This window comes from Accipiter gentilis, chromosome 1 (genome assembly GCF_929443795.1).
Source record: "Accipiter gentilis chromosome 1, bAccGen1.1, whole genome shotgun sequence".
NCBI classification, from domain to species: domain Eukaryota; kingdom Metazoa; phylum Chordata; class Aves; order Accipitriformes; family Accipitridae; genus Astur; species Astur gentilis.
The window spans coordinates 51958758-51978168 of NC_064880.1; the positions used below are offsets into that span (position 1 = coordinate 51958758).

The 19411-nt window shown below is 39.3% G+C and overlaps 1 long non-coding RNA gene across 1 annotated transcript in view; it reads right to left on the bottom strand.

Moving 5' to 3' along the window:
* Positions 1-17952, bottom strand: part of LOC126044980 (uncharacterized) — a 62891-nt gene extending 44939 nt beyond the window's left edge. The window contains exons 1-2 of the long non-coding RNA XR_007507871.1: positions 17616-17952; positions 17099-17299 (exon numbers count right to left, since the gene is read on the bottom strand). This is a non-coding gene — a long non-coding RNA (uncharacterized LOC126044980). The remainder of the gene's footprint in view (positions 1-17098; positions 17300-17615) is intronic.
* Positions 17953-19411: the final 1459 nt, after the last annotated feature.

Genomic DNA, 19411 nt, shown 5'->3' on the forward strand with positions numbered 1-19411 from the left:
CGGGGAGTGCCCATTTCTTTCCCTGACTCAGAGGGCAGTTGGGTGATTAGCTCGGCTGTAGAAGGCTGCGTTGCAAACACCAGAAGTCAGATAAGGCAAATCCTATCCTGGGGGATAATCTATTTTTTACTTAGGCATGCTCAAGGAAGACTAAAGTGATGAGTAAACAGATTTTTGAGGACGCAGTTTTAAGCTGTGTTGACTGTGGAGCGGGGAGACCATCCTCTTGCATCAGGAGATGAATTTGCCCACGGTTGGAAAGTCAAACTCCGCTCCCTGCCAGCCTGGGAGCGTGCTGCAGGGCCTTTGTGCCCCAGAAGCTGGGTTTCCTCACTCAAGTAGCACATTTCTTGGGAGACAGAAAGCTAAAGTTTGCAAAATAAAATAAAATAACTTTCCAGTTTCTAACATGCACTTTTGGTAAATGCAATGTTGCTAATTGCTTAGGATTTTCCAAAATGGGACACTACCAGTCTTAGAGGTACAAGAGGCAGCAATACAACTATTAGATTCAATAAAAATAGCAAACCCTAAATTTAAATACAAAAATAATGGCCAAAAATAGATGGTGAATGGAAGAGGAAACTTTGAAAAGAAAAACAAAACAAAACTCTATTTTAAATACAATCACTTAGCAAATATCTCAAAGGTCATCTCAATAGCTAAGTGCTTGTCTGGTAACTTAAATGTGTGTGTGTGTGTGTTATATAAACACAAAAATGAATGGACTTTACTTTCTTTCTAGCACTGGAAATGTTCATGAGGTATTTTTTTCTCTCCCTCACAAATTAATTTTCCTGGGATTAATATGTGTAAAAGAATATTCAACCATTACTTTTCCTTAAGCATGCAAAAATTTGGCAAGTTTGTGTTTTGGTTTTATTTAAGTTCATAGTCTGTGTCATACATATGAAAGTGCAAATCAAATTTTCTGCCATGAACTTCCTGCTTCCTTTTTTAAACAAAGTTGTCCAGGTCCTAAAAATTATGGTCCTCCACAGCCTTTAGGACATGGGCCTCAGCCACTAGTGATGGTTTCCTACACAAAGTGACAGGAGAGGGGAAAGCAAGAGACAGAGGACAAGTGCCCTGCACCCTGCTCTTCCAGCTCTGCTGTGAAGGCCCTTTTGCCTTCTGCAAATCCAGTTTATATTAAAAATAGTTGTTTCAAAATGCTTTCAGAGAGGTGTTTCGAATGCCACCTGACCCAGCACTGAGTTTGTTGATAGAATCAACAGGTTTAAGGATAAAAGACTGCCCCCAGTTTCAAAACTGTCCATCCCCATCCCACATAACCAAAGGACAGAGTGGGGTATGATATTGGACCACATATATTTCAGGGCAAAGTCTAACAAAAATAAAGACAGACACCCACAGAAACAAACCCCAAATATCTGCACTCATTTCTAATTATTATATTTGATTGTTTGTTGCTTGAATATTTACCTGGCTTAAGCACTACTCATTTTTATGTAATCATTCATCTAATAATTCTTCCCTTAACTCTTGAGATAAGAAACAAAAAGCTGGCTGGCCTGGAAAACATGATCTGTATAAAAACGATAACAACTGAGATGGTTTAACCTAAAGGGAAGAATAAGCAGTGGTACGTTTGTACATAGGCGGTTGGTAGCTGCAAAGGAACTGCTCAGTGTGTCCACTTCAAACAGAATAACTAGTAACAGGCTTGAACTGCTGAGAAGGAGATTTTGATTAGACATTAGCAAAAAGAGCCTACACAGATTGTGGAAACTCCATCACTGAAGATTTAAAGAGCAAGTTAGACAAGTATCTGTCATGAATGATTTAGGTAGAGTTGATCCTGCCTCACAGCTATATTTCCTATATCTGTGCTCTTCCCTCTCTCCTTGTATTGTTAATTCCTACCTTGTTTTTACCGTGGCTAAAGTGAGAATATTTTAGTATTCTTACTTAACTTGTAAATGAGACACATTCAATATTCCTGGTTGTCATATTGTTTTCTGAAACTTTAGGCATCTAAGAATTCACTAGGTATTTTAAAACAGGTACAGTCTTCAGTTAAGCAAAATAGTGGTTTCTCTTTAGGTATATATTTGATTTAGCAAATAGCACACACATTAATATAAGCATTTTTCAATGTGTCACACAAAAGACAAAATTAAAAAATGGATACAACCTGAATGGAATGAGTAAATGATACTTGCTAAAAAACACTAAAACACAAAACCAAACTGGCATCAGACATCTCAATGCTGAAGAGTAGACTTTCTCTCCTCTGATTTTTCAGATAATGCTGGTGGAAAAAAAAGAAAAAGAGAAAAAAAAAAAATCTCGCTAAGGAACATTACTCTTGACCTAATTCAAACTCAAGATTAAAATGAAGATGCAAAGATGAAGATGAAGTAGTTTTGGTCAATGGACAAACAACTATTCATTTCCATAAAGATTACACGTGAATTTATCTACAGGATCTATTGCTTTTCATCAGAGATGGCTAAACCAGTCTCGGAAATAAGAGACAAGTGAAACTGCAGTGCAAACTGAAAACTACTCAGAAAATTTTCCTGAGTTTTGAAATAGTTTGAATGACGTTCTTGGGGCATTTCCAGAAATAGAAGTGCCCAGTACTCAAGTACAGCAAAGAAAGCAAATATTCCTGCTGCAGCAAAATCAAAAATAGTCATGGAGCTTTCAAAACCTCCTATCATCATTTCTTTAACCTTGTCCCTCTTGCCTGTGTGAATTCTCAGTCTGCGTTCCTCCGATCCACCCAAAGTGTTGGCATCAAGCACAATTAATGGCACTTTAATGATGCAGTTGTAGCCACACAGACCTCCTTCAGCTGGAACTACTTCAAATCAAGCTCTCCATCCTTCCTTTCTAGGCTTTTCAAAGCCTGTCTCACTTTCAGATTTTTTTCTGCTTGCCTAACACATTCCATTTTGCAGTCAGTGCTGAACATTGTTTCCTTCCTAGTTTTTTCCACCCATGCAAAAATAATAATATTTTTAAAAAAATTGGCTTTTGTCTATACAGGCCATTATATTGAGATTTCCTCTGTTATTTTTACATACCACATAATCTGTCTACTTCTTCGTACCTACCTCATCCTTCCTCAAACTAGCTTGCTACTGCTTATGCTCCAATCTATTGGAACATAAGCAATAAAGTGAGACAATGTATTTCTCCCATTTTTTGTAACATGGTCTACAATAGAAGTTACGCATCAGAAGTGACTGCTAAACAAATCAGAATCTGATGTATACATCAGAAAAGTGTCTCAGGTTTTTTGTTTGTTTGTTTGTTTTTAAATTCCTCTCTGTACTGTTACTCCCGATTGCAGCATTTGCTTCAGGAACTGCTTGTTGGAGCCTACTACCTATGGTATTTAAAATTATATAGATTAAGGTGAAGTTCAGAAAAAGTTAAGCTGATAATTTGGTCTCTAATCACCTCATACAAAAACCCCAGTGCTTTATAATGACATCATACATAATCATAAAGCAAAATGGAATGCCATGTATCTGTTTTGCACCATTTCCCTTTGTCTTATTAATCAGAACACATTTCTGTATCTCACTTTTTCTACTCTGTGTAGATAATTCAAATACATGTAGCCCCTTCTATAATTCATGATGTATCTCAACTCCAGATTTTCACTATTCTGTCAGCTCATCAATAAATTCAGCATAAAACTGGTTTTCCTTATTTGTTGTATTATTTTAGAGGTGTGATTGGGTCATAACTAATTCCAAGAACCCACAAGAAATTTCAGTTACGGTGCAACGGCACTTCAATCATATATACTAAAGACAAACTTTTTTTTTTACATTCTCCTCTTTTTGCTCAAAATTTTTAAGGATCAAAATGTTTCTCATGAGCAAAATGTACTTCATGCTTGTGTACAGAACTTATTACCTCATTGGCTGTCACTATCGCTTTACTTCAACCTCTCGTAATAATGACTACAGCAGCCAGATCACGTAGGCATATTATTTGTCCCGAATATTTCTAGGAAACAAGAGACCCTGATGTCAGTCCAGCCCAGAGAGATTTTAGGGTATCTGGGCTGGCCATCCAGACACTCTCTTACAGCTCTCATCCGAACCCTGTTTGTCCCCAAGCCCCTTCCAGCATCTGTACAGACTCCCATCCTTTCTCATAGATGGGGGCTGACTGTTAGCATGCAAAAAATATCCAATATGTGGTTTCTAAATGAAACTGCTGTTCCAGCCTGAAAAATACACTTATTTTTCATAAATCTGTTTCTGTTGAATGTATACCCACCTCGCCCCCCAACCACGAATAGGAATATTCCTCCCAGCATAAACTCTTTGGGGTACAAAGTACGCCTGCATCTATAATTGAAATTACCTAGCACACTGCAGCATTCCCCAAAACAAAATAATAATATGCAGACTGCAGAATGTGCTTCTCCAGCATAAAGCATCTGGTTTCACAGTTCATTAGAAGTTTCTTTTTCTCTTATGGCTTTGTGGATAACTTTATACGTACTATTTAGAGCCAACAGTAAATTGGCATTTCCAAAGTCACAGTTTGAACACTTTTCAAAAGCTACGGCAGACGCACGTCGTGTTGGCTTTATCAACTTATGCCCTGCTCCCCTTACTCTCCTGATAGAGTTTCCTACACACAAGGAACCGATGTTTTCAGTAAACTTGTGTGGTTTGCTTTTCACTTTACCTTTTCAACCATTTCTTTTATACCCTCCATTACAGGCTGTTCAGCTTTCTGTGCTGGGCAATGCTATTTATGCAGATGACTGAGCGATGCATTCCTGGAGTTTCACGAGTTCAGGCTTGCCTTCTCTCCTTTATTTAGGAATAAATAATGTAGGGAAGCCCTAAACATGGGGATAGATCTGCTTTACCCCTTAGCTCTTAGGTATACCACGTTTCCTCCAGTCTTGGTGCTTTTAGCAGACGATCTCTCTTACTGTTAACCACGTTTTAGGAATCCCGTTAGCAGCTCGCTCTCTGCAAACACAACCGCCGCCTTGCAAACGCAGACCACAGGGCTCAACGGGGGTTTTGGTAGTGATCACAGGGGTGATGTGCTACCTCCCAGTTACCTACTCACTCGTGTATCACGGCATTAATTAACTGGGGGAGGCGGGGAAGGTGTTAATTCCAGGCTGGGAGTAAGCCTCATACTCACCGCACTGCCTCCCTCCCCGCAATCTCATACTTGACTCTGGTAGAGCGAGAACTGAATTCTTCAAACAAATTCAAACCAGCCTTTGCAAACGTGGGGGTTTTAAACAAGGCTTTAACGCAAACCAGCTTGAAGCGTAAAAAAAACCCACCCGGCAGGCTGCCAGGGCTCTTCAGCCAGCCGAGGAGATGCCGAGGACCTGGACCAGCGCGGTGTTAGCACCACGTCCCCCAGCATCCCCCATCCGCCGCTCCAGAGCGGCGGCCACGCTGCTGTCCCCGGCCATCCTACAAAACCGAGACGGGCAAATTCTTGCTCCGTGAGAACGGTTCAGAGCCTGATTTTGTCTTGGTTTTGTAGCACTACCACCTTCCCCGCTGGTTGGTCAGTGTTTTCTGACGGAGCACAGAGTCAGCTTTGACGCTCTGTCTGATAACAAGGCTCTGTCTTCCAAAATAGTCTAGATTATTATAGAAATGACTCTTCCCTTTCTTTATTCATCACTCCTCTAATTCTTGTGTGATCCGCAAGCTTTAAGAGGAAAGGGTTTTTTCCAGATCATTACTCATATCGTGGAAATGCGTTAGGCCGGGACTAGATCCCTATGAGACGCTGCTAAAAACATCCCAATTACTTTTTGCAATTAGTTTACCAGTTTTAAATCTGTTTAATATGGGCTACACTAATTTTTCATGTCCTAATTTCTTGTATTGAAATGTCATGCAGTACTAAGTCAAGTATAGGATTTTAAGTATATTATGACAGCTCAGTAAGCTTTATCAGTCCCTTAGCTCAGATCTTTGCTCCCAAAGTCTGAAATCTTGGAGCTAGCTGGCTGTCAAACTTTTCGGTATATCTGTAATTTTTACCATGACCAGTGCCAAGACTCATCCTTATTTAAAAGCAGTTCAACCAGTGTCTTATATACAAATCACATGAGGGATGATTAAATAAAATAAGTTGGGATTTATCAAAATTCAAGTATGGGATGGGCTGCTGGTTTGGCTTGCTTTCTTTTTCACTGTTTTTGTCCTGTTTGGTTTTGGGTTTTTTTAAATACACTATCCTGGCAGAAACTATTCCCTCTCGGGAAAAGACCCTTCTTCAGGAAGATAATTTAAGTTCTTTTCTTACAACAAAACCACTTCCAGATTCAAAGGAGTCCACCTTTGAAAACAGGTGTCATCAAGCTAATAACTATTTCTGACTTAGTCAAGGGGTAGGAAGGTCCCTTTCAGGCAGATTTTTAAATGCAATTAGACATCTAAAGATAAGATTTCTCTCTCCTAGGACATTCTAAAGGGTTTAGGTGTTTAATTTCTTTCAACAATTCTCTAACTAGCAGGAAAGCCTTTTTGTTGCGATTTTTTTGGTTTGTCTATCACCAGATCATAGCAGCTCACAATAAAGGCCAGAGGAGGGATGAGCTGGGAACCTCAGCCCAGGCAGCTTTTCATAACCACATCTTACTATTTTTTTTTTTTTTCTTCCTTGTATTATTAATTACATATTAAACCTGTCCTTATCCAAGTACCAAGGATCACATAATGCTTTAACACCACCAGAGATGCTGCAGCCTGAAAGTCTGACCGTCTGACAGGACGTGATTGCAAGCATCCCCTACGGGAAGGAATGGCTCTACGGCAGGGTCAGCACATTTATATGGGAACAGGCAGTTAAAATTTACATTTTTCTATGTATTTAAATGGTTTTGTTTGAAATAATGACTTCTAGCTTCCAGTGTTTGAGAGCTGCACATTAGTTTTGGTGGTGGTGTGTTTGTGGAGCTGCAAAAGCACAGGAACATTACAGCAACACTCAGATCCATTAACTCCATTTATGCTTATTTTTATGTATATTAAAAATGTACACGTGTGTGTATGTGCAAATATAACAGCTTTCTATACCAGCTTCCACAGTTGTTCTGGTTTTTCCCTATTTTTCTATGAGTATAGTTTGCTCAACTAAGAAAAAAAAATAAATCACTTGATTTAACTAAGAAAGGTAGATATTTTCACCAACAGTCTGTGCATCCAGGGGTACTGCAGTAACACTACTACATGTTTCCAACAGGCAGTAAGTGTCCCTATTCACTCCAGGTTCAGTATTTCCGTGGTTCTCTTGATCTTCCACAATACTTGTGTGTGGTTTGTGGTACAGAGTCAGTTCTAGTGCCTCTAAGTGCTCAGCCAAGGATATATCATTATACTTGCAATTAGATTTGACTTTAAATCAGCAAAATGGAGATTTCTCCCAATCCCATTTACGATATTCTTGGAGAAAATAGGTATGCTTTCCAATCTCAGCCTCCCTTATGCTCCATTATTAAACAAAATGGGCACCAGAAGCTACGCATAACTATAAAATGATTATGATTTATCTGGGTATTTTGTTCCTTTAATATATTATGCCAATTGTCCTAATTTAACTAAGTAATTCTTTTAATTTAACTTTGGGGTTAATCTTGCTTTAAGAACACTTTTTGCTGAACAGTAAGACCACACTCAGTTGATGAATTTTCTTTCTTTTTTAGACCTGAATGTAACCTTTTTAAAAAAAACCAACAAAAGTTTCTAGTATATCATGTGATCAATAGATACAAGTACCTTCATTTTTTAAATTAGTCTAAGGCTATTTTCCTTTTACTGTTGTATAAACAGGGAATTGAAGGGTAAAATAGTTAAAACTTAATGCTATAGTGCTAATGTGGCTTTTAAATCACGTCAGCAGCAATCACTGCATTATAATTAACAATTTATTGAACCAGCAATAAAATGAACATCACATTACTTCTTAAAGCAGCAGAATAAAATGGCTAATAAATAGCATAAGCCAGACAAATTGCAGAGTAATAGAAATTTTCTTAAGATTTATAGTGTGCAGAAAGATGGATGTGCTATTAGTAGGAGCTCCAATACTTGACAAAATTCTTTTGCAAAGACATAGTTACCATGCATGTCAGAGTTCACAAGTCTAAGTGGTTTATCCAAATTTCAACTCACTGCTATTACAGTGGAAAATACTCATTACAAGGTTTTGTAACTGCAAGCAATGTGTACATTTGCCAACATTCAAACTGCTACTGCCAAAAAGATACTAAAATATTTTATAAACTGTCAAATAACAAGTCTGCTAGCTTAATCTGAGTCTATTTTATACTTCACAGGCGGTAAAAACTCCTGGGCCTGATCCTGAGGTCTTCACTCAGGCAAAACTTTCCTTGGCTTCAACATTTAAAAGTTACCAGGAATTCCTGCCTATGAGAGTGGCTGGATTGGGCCCGACGTTACGAGAAAAATTCATTAGGGAAGAAACACAGATTCAGTGAAGCTGGAAGCTCAACTAAATACCTCATCTCTATCAGGGCTGAGGTTACTGACAACGAAACCGTGTTGAGTTTTAAATGTTCCTGCTGTTAAGTTGTGTTGTGATTCGTCATGTCAAAGTGTCTCTCTTATGTTCTTATTTCAACATAACAGATGCAGTTTTACATGACATGTCACAACATGGAGCATCAACTGGAAAGAGTCTAAAAGAGCTCTTTTCTTTTTTTTTTTTTTTTTTTTTTTCTCCTTTGGAAAAAAAAAGACGACAAAAAACCCACTCTGCTTTTCACTGAAATGTGTGGCAAGGGAACTTGCTATGCAGATTTTGTGAGCAGACAGTACATTTAGTCACTGTAAGGAAAAGACTTTCAGTCTTCAGTTTTAAATTGAAATATATCCATCCACTAACTCCTGCTCAAATTTCAGATTTATTTTACATACAAATTTTAACATGAAATCTGGAGTTAACCTCTGAGGTAATTAGCTGCTAAGACAATAGACGCTGGTGAACACATGCATGTCTTTAACAATGCATTACTCTCTGAGCCTGCAGACAAATTACAATTAACTTACTGGTTAAAGGTGTTGTCAATTACATGATGAGATGACTATTTTGCCATTTTCCAAAAAAAAGAGTTCTCCTAATGATGGTGCATTTCCAAGAGACTATTGTACTGAGGAGCATCTTCCACCTATTCTGTCGGAGACCACGGGGTGAAGTTGAACTCACGCCACGACCACGCATCCACGTACACAGGAGGAAATTACGGGCACCATGACTATAGGTTGTAGCCAGTATATATTAGGTACACTAAAGCAATAATAAAAAAAGCTGGACCAACACAGCTGTCTGCTTAAATGGGTAAGCACCGGTCGAGCTGCACTGAAGTCATTATTTACACTAAGTGAGACTCGGGAGTTCGGTCTCCACAGACCAAGCAGGATTTTACTAAGCCTCCATTCAACAGGGCCGTGAACAGAAGGAGGTATTTCTGCCTTTCTTAATTAACTCCTCTAACAGGGAGCCCCCAAAGAAACAACAGCATTTGCCTCCTTGAGACCCGTAAACTTTTCTCTGCCCTCCTTCCCCACTGAGCATGTTCAACAACCACGTTTCTAGCTCATCGCACACCCAGAGCTTTGGGGCACCAGGTTTTGGAGGTGGTCGAAACACATCGCTCGAACAGCAGCAACCACGTCTCTCACCTGAAGATCCAGAGAAACCCAAATGAATCTGAATATGTCAAAGATACAGATGCAGCCTCAGGTACCAACAGGACTAATGCTCATTAAACCGATACCAGACATGCTGGGGTTTAGTTCATGTGACGAAACACCACAGCACATAATTCAGTATGTCACATTAATATTTGTGATTTCTGCAGTGTAGTGGGGTACCGTTCTTCATTTAAAAAAAAGAAGAACACATTGCCAACCCCAGCTGAAAGTTCACATATTGCAGAGTGCTTCATTCACCCAGAAAATCAGAGAAGGTACAGAGAGGCATAACTCCCTCTGGCAGTAGACAGGAATAAACCAAAGCCATAGGGATGTTTTTTTCCCTAACATTAGTTCAGCTGTAATTCATTGCTGGCAGCGGCTCTTTTCATTTGCACAAAGATACAAATTCTTCTATATCAGCTAAAAGAGCTACCAAAGCATTCAATAATCTATTGAACATTAAAAAAAAATGCTTGATTAAGAAAGTATTTAACTTGTAAGCCTTTCCCTTGTTTATATTTAAAGGATTTGCGATCAAGGTACATTTCGTGACACAATGAAACTGGGAATAATAATGGTAAAATGAATTAAAGGTATTTCAAAAGAAAGTCTGTTCTAATGTTTTGAGGGTAACTGTTACAAAGAACTACTGAGAAATTTGGGCAAGTCTTTTATTCCATGTCCAATCCACCCTCTCTAGTAGAATAGGTGTGTATTTGAGTAAGACCCTAAACTTCGGATGATTGTCCAACTTGAATTCAAGAAACCGTGGCTGTGTACCACAAGTAAAAACTAACATTTAGTGTGAAAGGAATGGAGGAGTGATGCAAGGAATCTAAAAATAGTTAAAAAATACATCACAAAAAATTAAAAACTCCGTAATTCCATCATATGCAATCTGTGTTTGTGTTGTACGTCATGCTGAATATACGGCCTGGTAGACCAAAGTTACTTTTTGCTGCATAGGTCTTAAAGGGAACAAATGCCAAAAAAACACGTCTGGTGCAGTTTTGCTAAAGATAGGCACCTTCAGGTCAGTCAAGTTAGCTGGAAAGTCACTCATAGGAAAACAGATCTCGCTGAAATTCAGGCACTGCCTACCTTCAGCTGTACCAAACATAGCAAAACATCAAGATCTCTCAACACAGTAAACGTAGATCAGCGTGGAAATTCATTAATTCCTTGCATCAACTGAACCAAACCAAGTTCTGCACTGTACTCAGCTTGGTTCAGGTTTTAGTGAACTACTCACAACAGCTCAGCCTTCCCTGAACTTAGAATAATTTTAGAGCTTTTAGATCTGGAGGGGTATCATTTGTATATGTGTATACACACAGACCTGCACACTCATTTTTTTGGAGACACATATAAAGGAAAACTGGATTTATATGAAGTGTAAATACTAATTGACACAGATAACTGCATAGTCTCATCTCTGATCTGTGTACAGTCTCATCACTGTCACAGCTCTTTCACCGGCTGTGCTGCTGATACCCAACTAAATCCATAGGTAGTGCCCCATTTATGCCTCAAAGTTGGGGAGAAAACGAAAAAAACAGAAAAAATGTGGGGTGGGATACGCTTAGTTAAAAAAAAAAAAAAAAAAAAGCTTTGCTATACATATCTTCTATAAGTAAGTGCAGATACCTACGGTATTCTAGATTACATCTAAAGAACATTGTCAGCTTCTCATTTTAATAGCTCTAAGTGGCAGGTGAGAAGGAAGGGGACGATAGTGACCTGCTCGGTAAAGAACAAGATGCTTCTCTTCACCTCTGAATTTATTTCTGGGATTGTGACGCGCCCCTGACCTTGTACAGCAAGGAGCAAAGCGAAGGACGCTGGGGAAATTGTTTTTCCTGATTACCTCTGCAACTACAAAGGGGAACTGAGAACTCTGGGTCCATAAAAGCGATCCAAAAAGAGAGAAGAGGACAAATGTTGCTGCAAGGTGACAACCAGCTGATCGCAGGTGGGTGTAAGACTTCTACACGAACTACGGGTGCACCTGGATCATTTTATTGCAGTTTGTGCGCGTAGATCATAACGTACCGAGGCTGTCCAAACTAAGCCATTCTTTTAATCAAAGTCTGTTTGGAATCAGTGTATTCAGCTGAGCCTGTATGCTCCATTTCTTTGAAACGTGGATCGCTGCATGCAGCCAGGGCTGCTGGTCGGCATGCAGTGGGGTAGAGCCTAGAAATTACAGGGAGTTCCCCCAGGAGGTTTGCTTTTGGGTTTTTGTTGTTGTTGTTTGCTTCTCCCCCCCAAAAACCCATACACATAAAGACAGTAGACAGGGATCAAGGGTGAGAAAACTCAGCATCCCTGAATTAGATCCTCTTTCTTAATTCTGAGCCTTTAAAATACATTCAAGTCTCATATCCAGATTTTGGTTGGAAGCTTGCTGGTTTACATTAGTCATAATGAAAATACATGTTGATTGGATAGGTCTGAAATTAAGAGACGCCAAACATCAGAAGACTTGCACTATAATCAGGAGAGGCCAACAATGTTTTCCCTAACTTATTTCCTAAACTGAAAAAGCAGCACCCTTTGGGTTATGGAAAAGGTGATAAATAACAGCCCCAGTGGTGCATCAAAACACCAGTGCAATCCTCCTGCATCTGTGCAGGCAGTGGAAAGTATATGTAGCTGTCTAGAATTTCACAGCAAAATATATAGATAACTGCATCTGACTGCCTTTCAAGCTCTCTACTACTACATGGCAAATTTCTTTAACATATTTTTGCTGGCAAACTAGAAGGCAACATGAATTAAAGTATGCCCCAAGCCTATTTAATCAATGGGACAGCTTCCATCTTCAGAAGATGGCATTAGAAATACTTAAGTACTTGTATAAATAAATGTGAATATGGATCACCTTTTTTGTTTTGGTTTGGTTTTTTATGCCTAAAAATGTTCTATGTGCAACAAACCACAGCTTAACCAGTTGGCAGACAGATATTGGAGGCATGAAAAGGTAAGGCAAAGCACTATATTTTAGATCATAGCTAGGAAGCCAAAAGAAATGAAGCAAAATGAGAGTTTTGTGTGAGCTTATACTAAAGAGTTTTGTTATCCTGTGACATGTTCGATAAAACTCTAACACACTGTACAAACTAATAACAACAATTCCAGTGTCACAAGTGGCTTGTAACAAGATTATTACGGCCGCGGCCTTTAGCAGCCGACATCCATGCACAGAGCTGTCTCTTTGGCCATCGCAGTATTTATTTTTCGAGCCATTGTAGATGGTCACGGGGTGCTGTGTAGTAAAACCAAAGGAAATACAGAACTTCTGCGTCTGGTTTTCACATCGCTCGTTGTTGCCACAACTGCACGGACTGACATCGCAAACCTCAGAGAAACAGCACACGTTCTCCAAAGACCTCAGGCTTCCCGATGATCAATGGGACTTTGTTGGTTAGCTCTAGAAAGCAGAGCTGATGCAAAATAATTTCCACAAAAGCAGAACACCTTGTAATTTCGCTGACAGAGAGCATTTTTCTCCACGTTAGCATATCCAGAAAGACCTCTTAGACTACAGACTCTCAAGCTAAACGACTGTACAGAGCGTCATTTCTCCAAAGCATAGCATAACAAATATCAAAGATATCATGGAATTGTCTTATGAAGTATGCAAATCATAAAGACACACCAAAGGAGTACACTGGGGAGATGAAGGTATAAACCTCAACTGAAGGTTTTCTAACACCCACTGTGGTAACACAATCAGTATAATGCTAAAAAAAAACCCATGTTGAACATTTCTGTTTTGGGGTTCTAAGGAGTTACAATTTCTTACCCAGTAAAGTCAAAGGCTCTACCAAAGCTGCAATTTCTAGCGAAAAAAAGTCAGAGACTGGGATCTCCAAATTCAGCATAGACGTACTTAATTTGCTATAACTTAGCTTTCTGTTTGAAACAGCGCACTGTGCCCTGACAAGTACCTCCTAAAGGGGCATACAGAGGACATTTTATCACAAAAAAGCTATTGGATAAGTGCCTTATAAAGTCTAAGTCTCCTGTTGATCTTACTCCAGATGAAAATAAATAACTGGGGGGTGGGGGGATGGGGGGTGGAGGAGAGGGGAACTAGCAAAAATGTTTATTAAAGAAGTAGTTTGTGTTAAGAAAGCAAATTTTTTATAAGATATGAGTTCACTAAGGCTTTGAAAGAAGGAGGGGATTTTTTAAGATGATCATGTGATAGATTGTCTTAGTAAGAAGTTTTATTAAATCTTATTAAATCTGCCCAAATCATTTTAAAAACTTAACCAGGACTCTCATTTTTTTTTTTTTTTTTTAGTTTAGACAAGTCAGCTATTTCTGATGTTAGCAAGTTTTCCTTATGCTGCCATCTTGTGCCCCTGAATCTCAGCTTACTCTAAAAGAAGAAAAAAAAAAGAAAAGAAAAAAAGGAAAATAAAAACCCCAACATATATATTTCTGGCCTTCACAGCTCTAAAAATGCCCTTCAAAATATAAGCAGGACATACAGGGTATAAAAAAAAAGTTTGCCACAGATAGGTTGAAATAACAGTTCAGATACTTATAAACCAACCCAATGTTAGGGGAAGGGGGAGGTTAATCTAAAATAGCATCACACTTTTGTTGTCAACTTGCAATATTTTCATTTTTAAATTTTTTTTTTTTTTGCTAATAATATTAAGTCTGACAGAACCACAGAAAAGAGCAGTGCACCACGAGGAGTCAGCAGGAGATGGCCCATCTCAAGTTAACACAAGCAAAGTTCACAAGAAAAGTTCAGCAACGCTCTGCTGCCATAGAACTGCTTTTCTTTGCATTTCAGTGTTTATCCATAGCCAGCCAGATTCAAAAGTTGTTTCAATTATGTATTTCCCTTCACACTTACCTTGGCTTTCCAACTCCTAACCTATTAATTATACCAACATCCCTATTGTATCATAAAAAGCTTCACCCACCATCATATTTTAATAAGTCGTACCAGCTCTTTCACTACTGCCTTATCTATTTTTCCAAAAGGAAACTGTTCAACTTCACCTACTGAAAACAAAACTGCATCACTGAATTCACCTAATGCATTTAAATAGTGGTTATAGTAATAGTTAATAGAGAGAGCTATTGAGTTATTTTGAATACATTTCATATTTCGTGGATAAGAATTTGTCTGACCAAGGTCCCCAAGGCTTTGCACAAGGACTAGTGCTCCATTACGTTGGGTGCCATAGAAATGCAACATAAAATTCAGTCCCTATTTCAAAATACAAGAGAGGGATATGGACAGCTGGATGCAAGCCAGTAAACTATACTGAGCCATCAGTAGTACACATGTGACTGACTTAACCTTTATTAAACTTCCCTAGACATTTCAGAAAGGTAGGAAAAGGACTGTTTTAAAGCAGAATTTGAAGGGAAACACTGAGATAACATGAAAGTTAAGGGATGATAGGACACACACAGTGCTAGTTAATTTATTATGTGCAGAAACAACATCAGGCTTTGTGTTCCCATGCTTTAGATCAATAAAAACCAAGCTGTCTTGTTTTGAGGACAGTAACAACAATGTGACCAGAGTGCTATAACATAGCATTAATAATCAGTCTGACTAGTTGTAGAATTGCAAGTAAAAGGAAGGATGGCTCCACAGCATTACTGCCTCTTCCTCCTTCTACCTTTCTCCTATGATATTGCCCTTTTCTTTCCCTGTCCTGGCAGAAATGATATAAAAGCTATAACTCCTATGAAAGAATTTTTTTTTTATTTTTTTTTTTTAAGCTAAAATATGGGAATTTAATCTTGCTCTCTACATTCCATCAGTGTGCCAAAAATTCAAGACAACTTCCTTTTTCCTGTTTAAGTTCCCCCTTTAAAGAACAGGCACACGTATGCTCCTCACTGTCCACCTTGCATAAATTCTTCACTCCAAAAAACCCCTAAAAATCTCCCAAATCCCCCATGCTCAGAACCTCTACCGGATGATTTTTGAAAGCCCACAAGGATGGAGAACCTCAAAGAAGAGCCTCCGTGCACCTGATGCCATCATCGAGGTGGTGACAACACTTGCAGAATTGCACGGGCTCCGTCGGCAGCTGGTTACACCTTGAACAGTCAGCTGCTGTGATTTTTGCTCAGCAGTTCAACCAGTTGGACGCCCACTTTTAGGTACTGGTTTCCCATCTCTAGGTTGCTAGAAAGTTGGCCCACGTGTTTTGGGGTTGATCATAACAGTTGCGCAGAATACGAAGCCCGTACTTAGCCCTTGCTACGTAAAGGGTGGACAAGCTTCCACAACCCTTCCCTTCCCTGTGCTCCTGATAAATGCCAGGAAATAAAGATGATTTTTCTATCACTGCCTATACTTGCATATCCTGTTGAATGTCTATCAGGAGATACTCTTTAAGAAAAATTAAGTGCAGAAAAAGATGCTACAAGATACCCTCATTTCCAAACGAAATTTGGAAAGAAATGCCCAGAGTGGACACAGAGCTACGAAGTTTTCCCAGACCCGCAGATACCACAAAGAAACTGGAAAGGATAACATTCTTCCCTCTACTCCCATCTCTGACCTTCATAGTACAGACTTTTGGTACAGAATAAAGCTAAATCAAAGGAGTTAAGAAAGAAATTATTTTGTGAATGGTACAGGTGCCTTGAGCACTACCCTTCCTGAAACAGATTTTACTCCACCGTAAATTCACAACTTTTGCACTTGCTTGAAAAGCCAGAAAGCTGACAGAAATAGCTTAATATTTACTAGCATAAACTGGTTTATTAGGAATATAAAGAATATGTATTGGTTCTGGGCCCCAGTTATTGTCCAATAACATCAGACTGCTAAATCTAATCCGTAGTTCACACCCGAGAAGCGTAAGGCAAGATGTCTTGTTCTAGCCAAGCATGAATAAAGTCACCGGGGAAACATACCCAAACCAACAGAACTTCAAATCATTTTCCCGATTGCCTATACGCACATATGACACAAAAGGGAAAAAAATTGCCTTGGATTGGCAATATTATTACTTATATTAATTTAAACTATTGAACAGCACATCTACTGTCAAAAGCATGAAATGTGGTGTTTACTTCTCATAGGATTTCACAGGAGCTTATACTGGAAAAGCGACTTGCAAAGCGTGGTGAGTTTTCATTTAGTCAACTTCAGTTCAGATAACTACATCAGGAAAGTATTACGCACACTGAAATGGACTACAACACACATAAAAAAAGAATTTGGCAAAACTAGTCACCGTACGTAAGAAGAACCCAGATTTCATAAGCGACAAAAGGAATAGCAAACACCGATACCCATTCAGCACTACAGGTGCAGAACATCCTTAAAAAAGAAAAAAAATTCCAAAAAAAATAAAGGCAACGTTACCCTCATTTATAACCCTGCCTATACCTACCTCTGTGGGTGCATAAAAGAGGACATATCATGAAATCCAACCCAGCCAGCATACCAATCCCCTGCCTTGACGCAGACAGAACGCCGTGGGTACAGCGGCTAGCTTAAAAGCAAGAGCCTAAATGCCTCCCTGGCAGGACTAAGTTAGTTCAGCAGGTGAAACCAATGCTGCTTCCAGGTGGTGTAGTGGTAGTGGTGCCTTCTCAGTGCCTAAATAAAGGATGACAGGAAAAAAAACAACCCTGGTGTAAACAATAAAGAGATGGGGGATCAGAAAGCCACCATGTTTCAGAAATTTTTGTTTAATGATATTTCACAATAAGGCCAGATGTTGCTCACCCTTATCAAAGAACCCAGGCCAATTGCTACATCTGAGATTCAGGATTTTTATCTATTTTAATTAACTGTCTGCATTACTTTCTGTTTATTGGGTATACCACATTGAAAGTTAAATTTTTTAAAGAAATGAAGCATCAGCTCTTGGAGATGGACAATTCCTGCAATGGTTTCATACTTACAGCCAATGCACAGGTCAGCAAGCTGGGAACCACCAGCTAAACCATTCCTCTGTGCTTGTTCACGGTGTTCCCGTGCAAGGGACGGCTTTATGGAAGCAAAGGAAGGCGTAGATGTGGGTTCCTCAAAGGCAGAGACGAGTCATTCCCTTCCTATGGCCTTCGCACCACCACAGGGAAACAGAGGGTTGGGTGTTTGGGTTTTTTTTCTTTTAAGAGGAATAGAAAACTGGGAGGGAGAAGGCATTCAGCAATAATCCAGAGAACACGGGGGGCTTCCAGGTGAACTGCAGAGCCCTCCTAAAACCGCCTTCAAATGAAACGACATTTCACGTGCAACCAGAAGGGTTATATCGCGCTAAAAAGTCACCATTTCTTCAGACGGACAGAGCCGTGGAACCCGAGCAGCGTGGCAATTTGGGGATAATCACAGGACCTCCCGAACCACGGCCAGACCTAGACGCCCGGCAGGTTGGGGACGGGGTCCTGCCCCTAAGCTATGAAGATAAATGTCCTGAGTCAGCCGCCACTAAATAAAGATGGGACTCCACTGATTTAAGTGGACGTCGGGCTGGAAAATATGTCACTACGTGTCCAGACGCAGCTTTGGCGCAGTCCAGAAAGGTTTCAGGGTCTGCGCTACAGGCACCTCCTCCGGCTCCTCTTACGGAGCTGCAGCATCCGACACGGCCATCCATCCTGCAACGCATTTGGGAACGAACTTATTCTTCGGGAGGGTATCTGTGAGCATTTTAATTCTTTTAAGACCAAAATAATGCTAAACAAGGATAATAGTCACAAAAAGCTCCCCCTCCCAAAAGAGTCCTAGAAATCCTAATTTACTGACTGGTAGCTAGTTTCACTAAATAGAAATACAGTAATTTAATAATCTTAGCATAGCAGTTTTCAGTAAGGAAAATTAACTAATTCATTATCGCTTATAATTTGCTGAGGCATAGCTGCCATATTTGTAAAATCAGCAGGTTCAGAAAAAAGCAAGTTTTTAATGAATGTTCTTTTTTTTTCCTTCCTAGATACATAAATGATACAATTACTTAGCTCCCTCTAGTGCCAATTTCTAAAATAAATTTCCCACTAATGACTGTACTCACCAATGTAATCATAGGAGCAAATTAAAAATTCACTTGGCAATAATTAACTAGTGAACTCTCAAAGGACTTAGTAAATTGCCATGAACTAAAGCAGAATTCAACTAGTGTCACAATTATAAAGAAAGGTCAAATGTAGGCTTTTTGCAATAACAAAAATATGACATCAATGTTCAGACATTGTGTAGTTTGAACAATCGAGGCACACATGCCAATAAAGAATAGCAGTCAGGGAGCAGTGATAGCAAATGCAGTAGCTCTGTCATTCCTCTGACATTTCCAATGCCATTATTAAAGTTGCATTCATTTTTTGTCATTTGCAGTCTTCGTTTCTAAGGCTCTCTAATTTGGCTTTCGAAAGATACTCCAGGCTGAAATAGCAGGCACAAACCTAAAAATCCATGCTTTAATCTTAAATAGTAAAAAACGTCCCTTTGTTTGTTCTGGGCTTTAAAAATCAGCACAAAACAGTTTCATATGCAGTTGCCCTGTTCTTAGATTCTTCCCTCGGCATCTTCTTTTGGCCAGAGAAGATGCTGAGCTAGAGCAAACTTTGGAATAACACCATATAAGTACTCTAAAATAATTAATAAAAATAATAATAGGCACTGGTAGTAATAACAACACACAGGCATGCAGTACATCCAGAGGACTGCTTGCGCTCATCCAGATGTTGGAGGAAAGAGGCAC